Raw genomic sequence first — 9,878 nt, forward strand, 5'->3', positions numbered from 1 at the left:
AATTTCAAATTATAAATAATATGATGGAACAACCTACAAATATTTGAATAGTTATTGAAATGATCTTTGATATTTAGTCAATAAATTATGATGATCCCTGCGACCAACAACCACATGTTTACTTAGTTTTGACATTCTTTATGAATTTTCAGTGTTGTCAATTAAGTATTTTTTTCATTTGAATTTCTTTTTACCTTTTCTAAATCTAGAATGTTATAACGAATATAATAGAAGTCTTTATAACATTTTCTTGAAAACCTCCTCAGACATTGAAGTTATCATTACTGGTATTCTGTTATTGTTGTTGGAACAGCAAGAAAAAGATGTTTAGAAACAATTTATGTGTGTTTTCATTACTTTAACAATAGATAACAAATATTTAATCATTTCTATGGTCGCAATGTATAAGTTTTTCACTTTCGTAGGTAAAACATTTTCATCAATATTTTTGTTGGTTTTTCTTCACCTTCGATTTTAAAATGTGTACGAAGCGTGACAAAAAGAAATATCTTAAAATTGTTTAAGAAAATTTACCTGAATGTGTTTATTATTCGTTGTTGTATGTGAGTCTATAAAGCTCGATCGTACAGGGTGACAGGGAATAGTGATCATAAAGATAGAAAGATAATTATAATTTTTGTATTTTTTTTTTTTTGAAATCGGGAGAAAAGGGAATAAGGATCGACCATACTTATAAAATATGGTTTTCGTACAAATTGATTACACATAACGACAATTTTGTTCACTGAATGTAAGTATTATCCTTCAAACTCAGTTTTCTGGGAGTAATTCTTAAGAATTTTCCAAGCAGTGCTGGTGAGGAATGTTATTTCTGGAATAATATCACTTATAAGATACTTGTGTCTCTCTCTTCGTCGAATACCTACCAAAATGGTAAAGAAATTGCTCCAGAGTTTCACTGTCCTTTCCACATGCTCTACATTCTGTGTGTCCACTTAGAATACGTACCATCATTCTAAACACAGATATGCTCAGCTTGAGGAGATTTCTCTTCTTACTCTTATCAGGGTCACCTATTGAGATCTCTGTTGTTCTACACACCGCTTCATCATTCCAAGAGTCCTGACAAAATGGCAAAGAAATGCCTGAAAAAATGGCATAGAAATTGCTCCAGAGTTTCTCACCCCTTAAATTCTTTGTAATTCTACACACCGTTTCATCATTACAAGATATAGCAAAGAAATTGCTCCATAGTTTCGCTGTCCTCTACACATGCTCTACATTCTGTGTGTCCACTTAAAACACGTACCCTCATACTAAACACAGATATGCTCAGCTTGAGAAGATTTCTCTTCTTACTCTTATCAGGTTCACCCCTTAAGATCTTTGTAGTTCTACCACCGTTACCACACTGTTTTATCATTCCAAGAGGCCTGACAAAATGGCAAAGAAATGCCTGAAAAAATGGCAAAGAAATTGCTCCAAAGTTTCGCTGTCCTCTCCACATGCTCTGAGGAATGTTATTGCCGGAATAATAACACTTCAAAGATACTTGGATCTCACTTTGAATAATGCCAGAAAAAGTTGCAAATAAATTGCTCCAGAGTTTCACTGTCCTCTCCACATGCTCTACATTTTGTGTGTCCACCTAGAATACGTACCATCATACTAACTTCAAACTTTCTCATTTTGAGGAACTTTCTCTTCTTAAACTTATCATGGTCACGCCTTAAGATCTTTGCGGTTCTACACACCGTTTCATCGTTCCAAGAGGCCTTATTCTTTTATCTTTTTCACTAATTTCAATTCAGCTTACGTTGCGTTTTGCATTTGTCAGCTTAACTTCATGGAGTTATGTTTCCTTCGAAGCTAATATATTCGTCTTTTAGTTGACGACTACTACCGAGTGGTCTGGTATACATATGATGTAAATCTTACTTCTGGGAGAGTATTCAGTTAATGCTTTATTACATTCCGATACGATCTTAAATTTAACTTTATCGCCTAATATCGCCCTTTTGCCTTATGGCTGTCGTTAAATTTGTCAAGTCCTGTGGGTTCCATACTAATTCTAATCCAATTTATACAATTCCTTTTCTCTCAGACTTTTGCCTGGAAGCTTATGTTATGATTAGGTAAACAGTGGTATATATTTGTTACTGGGTCTTTAATATAGAACCCCAGAGTTACTTTATCTCATAACGTAGAGCCATCCGTGAAGCAGCGATTTCTTATCAGTATTTTATCAAAAATTCCGCTTGATCAAGAGATTCTATATGGGATCAGAGTTGCATAGTTTCCCACATATTCTGTGTCTGGTATGCGTTTAGGAATATGTATAGCCTTCCAACGTATTCAGTATACAATAATGTCGTGTCATATAACCGCTTTTAGCCTGTTAACGGAAGATCCTAGGATCTTTACAAGCTAAAACCCAGACGGCTGACATATTTATTCTAATCCAATTTATACATTCTCTTATTGCTCGTACTTCTGCCTGGAAGTTTATGTTATGATTAGGTTAACGATGTTTCTGGGTCCGTAATATGAAACCCCAGAGCCAATTTATCACCCAATGTAGAGCCATCCATGTAGCAAAGGACTCTTTTTGGTATTTCATCTAAAGTTTCGCTTGACCAAGTCATTATATCTGCGATCAGCATTGCGAAATATCCCACATATTCTGTATCTGTTATTTAATCAGGAAGTTTCGCTGATTGTAGGTAGCCTTCCAATGTGTACAGTATACATAGATGTCGTGTCCTATAACCGCATTTAGGCTGTTAACGGAAGATCCTAGGATCTTTACAAGCTAATAAAGTACTCCTTTTGATATTTCATCTAAAGTTCCGCTTGACCAAGTTATTCTATCTGGAATCAGAAATGAAAAGTTTCCCACGTGTTCTGTGTCTGACATGCGTTCAGGAACTTTCGCTTATTGTATATAGCCTTCCAATGTGTCCAGTATACATTGACGTCGTGTCCTATAACCGCTTTTAGCCAGATAAAAGAGGATCTTTGGATCTTTACAAGATAAACCACCAAAAACTGTTAAATTTTTAGTTTGTTCCAACAAATATTTCTCACCCTGTACACGCACACAAACATACATTTTATACAAAAATTCTATGTCCATCTACTTGTAAAATCACTGCTAAAGAACCCCAAATATCACGAAATAGGCAGGTGGTCACTGAAAATGCTCGTGCTATTGTTTGTTCACTCGTACAAGTAAATATGTACACACCATTTTTTTTAAATATGTAATCACTCGTTTTAAATATGTATGTATATGACAATATGCTACCTGATTTTTAGGGTTTTTTTTGCCTCAACAACATATTAAGAACATGACTAGGATTTTCCTTAAACGACTTGTACAACTAATTTGGGAAATTTTCTGAATAAAACTAAGTACTACTTGTAAAATCTACTTAAAAATCTTCTAAACAAAAAATTCTAACAAATTTAAAGATCATTCAAATTACTTTAAGTAAAGTGTTGAACATGTCAGTGTTGAAAATTTAACATTGAGTGTTTTTAAAATGTAAGGACTATTATTCTCTCTAAAAGGTCAATCTTTTGTTGGACTAAATTTAATAGTTTTCTGGAATATCAAAACTGCGAAACAATGGTTTACTGGATTGTTTGTTTAATTAAACAAAGGAAAAAAGTGAAATTAAATTTTAAGAAACTAGTTCAATAGTTTTCTAAATATTTAATGTTGGAAAAGATTTTTTGAAATTTATTGCATAACTGTTACAGCCGCAGAACTTTATTTTATTTGTATTTATTTTACTACTGTAATATCTAAATACTTAAAATAAATTGTATTTAATAAATACAGAATTTAAGAAACCCAATTTCCCAAAATTACATGATTTGAAGTGGTATTTATAATGAATTACGTCAAGGTCGTCAATGATCTGACACTAACGGTGTAGAAACTCGACATTTTGGTCTTTCCTATCGAAAGGCTTTACAGGTCTACTAAGTATTTTAGCCGTTTTCTCTGCTATATAGGAGACCAATAAGCTTGAAATAGGGTCTAAATCCAACTATAACACACTTGCTTTAAAAAAGTAATATAGGAGCAAACCCTTGTGATAATCTTTTTATATACGGATAACTTTAAACTGATAGACTAAAAGAGTTTCGGAATCCGAGATATACTATGATCTACCTAAACGCTAAACGAGTTTCTAGGCGAAAGTCCGTGTTATAAGATTTGGATCTTTCGATTTAAAATACTGTTTGGAATATTTCAAACAAGATACTGAGATTCTTAAAAATGGATGATAATCCCATTTATAGATCGACTATAGACTATACTATTCTAGGCTGTACCATAGACTAGACTATTTATTATATTAAATACTAGCCTAGACTATAGACTAAACTAATGACCAGTCTATAGACTAGACTATAGACTAAACTAATGACCAGTCTATAGACTAGACTATAGACTAGACTATAGACTATACTATAGACTAGACTATAGACTAGACTATAGACTAGACTATAGACTAGACTATAGACTAGACTATAGACTAGACTATAGACTAGACTATAGACTAGACTATAGACTAGACTATAGACTAGACTATAGACTAGACTATAGACTAGACTATAGACTAGACTATAGACTAGACTATAGACTAGACTATAAACTAGACTATAGACTAGACTATAGACTAGCCATAGACTAGACTATAGACTAGAATATGGACTAGACTTTAGACTAGAATATAGACTAGACTTTAGACTAGACTATAGACTACACTATAGACTAGACTATAGAATAGAGTGTAGGCTAGACTATAGACTGGACTCTGGACTAGACTATACCATAAACTAGACTATAGGGTTGACTATAGGCTGTACTATAAAGTTTCTCTATGCTACAGACTAGACTATATATTAGACTACAAGCTAGACTATAGTTTATACTACAGGCTGGTCTATTGACTACTGTTTGGACTACTTATCAAAAGTTTATATGTTAGAATATGTAGTTGTTCTCATCGCTTTGCTTTTTTAAAGACGACACATGTTTTAGTGGTTATTATAGAAGATACGACTTAACTCGCTTACGTTTTATTATTAACCAAAAATTAAAATCTCATTTTATCTTCGTTTTAAAATGAAAATTTAAATTTTCTTTACAAATCAAAATTTTCACGCAAAAAGAAATCAGTAATTGATACACATGTGTTAAATTTTCCAACTATAGAGAGCAGAATTCAATTTGAATATATTCACAAGGATGCAGCATATCCTTTAATATAATCGTTTTTGTATTGTTATTGTTAAACAAAACACTTAAAACCTGTTCGTGTTTTTTTTTCGAAAAGTTCTATAAAACGAGTATGTCAAGGACAATACTATATAGATTTCGTACTGTATCATCACACAAAACTTAAAACACAAAAGGATGTAAATGTTTTGTTTGTGAGACCAACAACCCCTGTCTGTGGATTTAAAGTAAAAGTTTAGAAAATTGTTGAAAACATGTAACAATTAATCAAATTAAGTCACTTGAAATTTTAAACTTCACAGATCAAGCAGAAGTTTGTGTGTGTGTGTGGATTTTTTCCACGCAGACAGACACTTGTCCATCTTTTTGTTGATGTTTTTTTTTAACAAAAGCCTCTCACATGTGTTCAGATTTTTTAAAAAATTTTAAAGGTTTTTTTCTCGTTAAAAAAAATCAAAATTGATGATTTGAAATTTACAAGTGCCAGTTTGCCAGTCCTTCCTTAACAATTAGCTTTTGATTATGTTGCCTGTCAAAAAAGGTCAATCAATGTTTTGTAGGTTTTCTTGTTTTTTGGGTTTCACAATTTTTATATATTTGTGTAGATGTGGTTGTTAGTTGTTTTTTTCTAACACAAAGAACGCTTAAATTAATTGTTTTGATACCTTCTGATAAAAATCAAATGATCTGATAATTTTACAATAACAACCCCTAAAAATATGTTCATAATTAGAAATGTGCGGTTTATTGCATTTGTATTGAGTATGTCGCACACAAATTCATTTCTTTAACAGTAGTCAATAAATAGTTTATTCGGCTTAATTTTAGGGTCATTGTTTGTTTGCTTAAGTTTGGTTTTTATGTTATTTTTTGTCGGCATTTTTTTAGGAAAATTATTAAAAAAACACAAATATTCTTATTTGATTTACAATCCTAAACAATGGCTAATTTGCATACAAAAAAATTGCCAATAATAAATAATCGTTATTGAATAATTGAGTATAAAAATTGTATTAAACTAAAATACGAGTATTTAAATGGTCATTGATTAAGAATGCAAGGGGACCCTTACATTTTGAGAGCATACATATGTTATGGTTGCTTTTTTATGATATTTTTTTACATACATTTTCAATATTTTATTAAATTAGAATGATTGTCTGAAGTTAGTTAGTTGTTGGTAGATAAAAATTAGCAAGCTAATTTCATAACTCTTCCTAAAAAGTAAAGCAGTCATTTGACTTGATATTGGTAAGCTAAACTGTTTGCAGTTGTGTAAAATATGGCGAAGATATTGGCGGCTATAGCTTAAAGTGTGTATCTACTGAAAAAGTTAAGTTTACCAGATAGAGCCGTAATTGAGAACATGTTATGAGCTTACATAAACTTCCAAAATCTATAGTTTTGGCAAGATATCACACAATTTACTAATTGATCAATCTTTAGCTGACAAAGATCAGTAATTATCTAGTCTATAGTATAGTCTAAAGTCTATTCTATAGTCCAGTCTATAGTTTAGTCTACAGTTTAGTATATTTTTTAGTCAATAGTCTAATCTATTGTTTAGTCTAATGTTTAATCTATTGTCTAATCTATAGTCCAGTTTTTAGTCTAGGGTACTGTTTAGTCTATTGTCTAGTCTATAGTATAGTCTTTAGTCTAGGCTATAGTTTAGTCTATTGTTTAGTCTATAGTCTAGCCTATTGTCTAGTCTATTGTCTAATCAATAGTCTAGTCTATAGTCCAGTCTGTAGACTAGTCTATAGTTTAGTCTACAGTTTAGCCTATTGTTTAGTCTATAGTCTAGTTTATAGTTTAGTCTTTTGTCAAGTATTTAGTCTAGTCTATAGTTTAGTCTATAGTTAGTCTATAGTTAGTCTATTGTCTAGTCTATAGTCTAGTCTATAGTCTAGTCTATAGTCTAGTCTATAGTCTAGTCTATAGTCTAGTCTATAGTCTAGTCTATGGTCTAGTCTATAGTCTATAGTCTAGTCTATAGTCTAGTCTATAGTCTAGTCTATAGTCTAGTCTATAGTCTAGTCTATAGTCTAGTCTATAGTCTAGTCTATAGTCTAGTCTATAGTATAGTCTATAGTCTAGTCTATAGTCTAGTGTATAGTCTAGTCTATAGTCTAGTGTATGGTCTAGTCTATAGTCTAGTCTATAGTCTAGTCTATAGTCTAGTCTATAGTCTAGTCTATAGTCTAGTCTATAGTCTAGTCTATAGTATAGTCTATAGTCTAGTCTATATTCTAGTCTACAGTCTAGTTTATAATCTAGTCTATTGTCAATTCTATAATCTAGTATATAGTCTAGCCTATAGACTAGTTCATAGTCTTGTTTAAAGTCTAGTCTGTAGTCTAGTTTATAGTATAGCTTATAATCTAGTATTTAGTGTGGTCTATAGTCTAGTCCAAATACTAGTCTATAGTCTGATCTAAATACTGGTCTATAGTCCAGCATGAAGTCTAGTCTTTAGTATAGTCTATAGTCTAGTATATAGTCGAGTATATAGTCTTTTCTATAGTCTAGTCTATAGTATAGTCTATAGCCTAGTCTATAGTCTAGTCTATATTCTAGTCTACAGACTAGTTTATAATCTAGTCTATTGTCAATTCTATAGTCTAGTATATAGTCTAGCATATATACTAGTTTATAGTCTTATCTAAAGTCTAGTCTCTTGTATAGGTTATAGTATAACTAATCATCTAGTCTTTAGTGTAGTCTATAGTCTAGTCCAAATACTAGTCTATAGTCTAATCTAAATGCTGGTCTATAGTCCAGCATGAAGTATAGTCTAAAGTCCAGTCTATAGTCTAGTCTATAGTCTAGTCTATAGTCTAGTCTATAGTCTAGTCTATAGTCTAGTCTATAGTCTAGTCTCTAGTCTAGTCTATAGTATAGTCTATAGTATAGTCTATAGTATAGTCTATAGTATAGTCTAGTCTATAGTCTATTCTATAGTCTAGTCTATAGTCTAGTCTATATTCTGGTCTACAGTCTAGTTTATAGTCTAGTCTATTGTCTACTCTATAGTATAGAATATAGTCTATTCCATATTTTGCCTAGCCCCCATACAACTGAAACCCCGAATAGGGCTTACCCAATAAGCAAAAACCTTTGAAATGATGTAAATATGTATTTAAAAACCTATTTCATACATAGCCTTTGAGAACAAATTTGAAAATTTTTGTCTTCAAATGGAAAATTATGGCCTTCTCAAACAAAAAGGCAGTTAGAAATCAAACGTATTTTTCAAATGTATTTCAAATTTAAAAAGAAGGCTAGAGGTAAGCTTGAAACTAAAAAAATTTTCAAACGTATTTCAAGTATTCTTTATTATTATTTTCATACATATTTCAAACCCTAATTATAATGCTAACTATTGCAAAATTCATATATTTTTTTACATCACCTGAAAATAAAACATTCATACATTTATTTTAGCATATTTTTCTTTTATATTTCTGATTATTTCTCCTATATTTAAAGTTTTTTCGCTCCCTTGCTGTAGAAAAAATGTTCTGTTTTTATTTTTCTAAAATAATTTATTTTTTGAAAGAAACTTTTCTAAGTTCAATTAAAACAAAACTTTGAAAATTTTATAAATATCACATATTTTATTTTTTTAACGTTTTTTGAAATTATCATGTTTATTTCAAAGGCTAAACTTTAAAATTTGAAAACAATTTGGAAAATACATTATTTAGTTAAGAAAATTTTCAAAAATATTCACAGGTTTGAATCAATGTTTATTGGGTAACTATGTTTTATATACTCTCTTCTCGACAAATAGCTACAAAACCAAGTTCTATACTAGCCTTCATGACCCTCATGAACTTTGTAATTATAGGGCCACATTTGACCCTAAAGTATATCTGAGAAAATCTTAAGAAAATTTATAAAAACATAAATCGGTTTCCACTATATAATAACAATTAACAACCGTTTTTGATGGATATACCATAAAAAATTAATCAAAAATGTCTCTTTAATATATAAAAAACTCAAAAATTCAAACAATTTGTTCCAGATTTTAAATTTAAAATAAGAACAAAAATCAATCATAAATGAATATAAAAATTTGTAAAAAATATAAAAAAACTTAAACAAACATCTAAAACAATTAAAAACTTAATGAAAACCACCCAAAAAATTTCACACCTCAATAACACGCAATGCAAACCCAAAAAAAAATAAACAATCAACAAAAACCCACAAAAAAAAATATGACACACAATAATCATAAATTATTTAGAAAACAAGTACAAAATAATTAACACACAAATAAGGGAGGAAAAAGTAACGTACCAAACCAAACAAATACCAAAAAGTTTAACAATAAAACAAAACCACACGAAATTCCCCTCAGCATTTGAACCACAAAACAAAATCAACATCTGGCAACACTTTCTTAACTACAATACACTTCTCATACAATCGATTGCTCAGGAGATAGAATATAATTAAATAAACCAAAAAGCTTTATGCGGAACTTTATAAAAACCTATCAAAAGCTATATCTTAACTTCAAACATAGACCACATTCTTCCGCCAACGACCATACCACGCTGAATACATCGGTTCTCGTCCGATCACCGAAATTAAGCAGCGTCGGGCGCGGTTAGTACTTAGATGGGGGACCGCTTGGGAACACCGC

General features: G+C 30.9%; 1 pseudogene; it reads left to right on the top strand.

The window, feature by feature from the left end:
- The first annotated feature begins 9,771 nt into the window (after positions 1 to 9,771).
- On the top strand, positions 9,772 to 9,878 carry LOC111684365 (annotated as a pseudogene).

This window comes from Lucilia cuprina, chromosome 2 (assembly GCF_022045245.1).
Source record: "Lucilia cuprina isolate Lc7/37 chromosome 2, ASM2204524v1, whole genome shotgun sequence".
Taxonomy (NCBI): domain Eukaryota; kingdom Metazoa; phylum Arthropoda; class Insecta; order Diptera; family Calliphoridae; genus Lucilia; species Lucilia cuprina.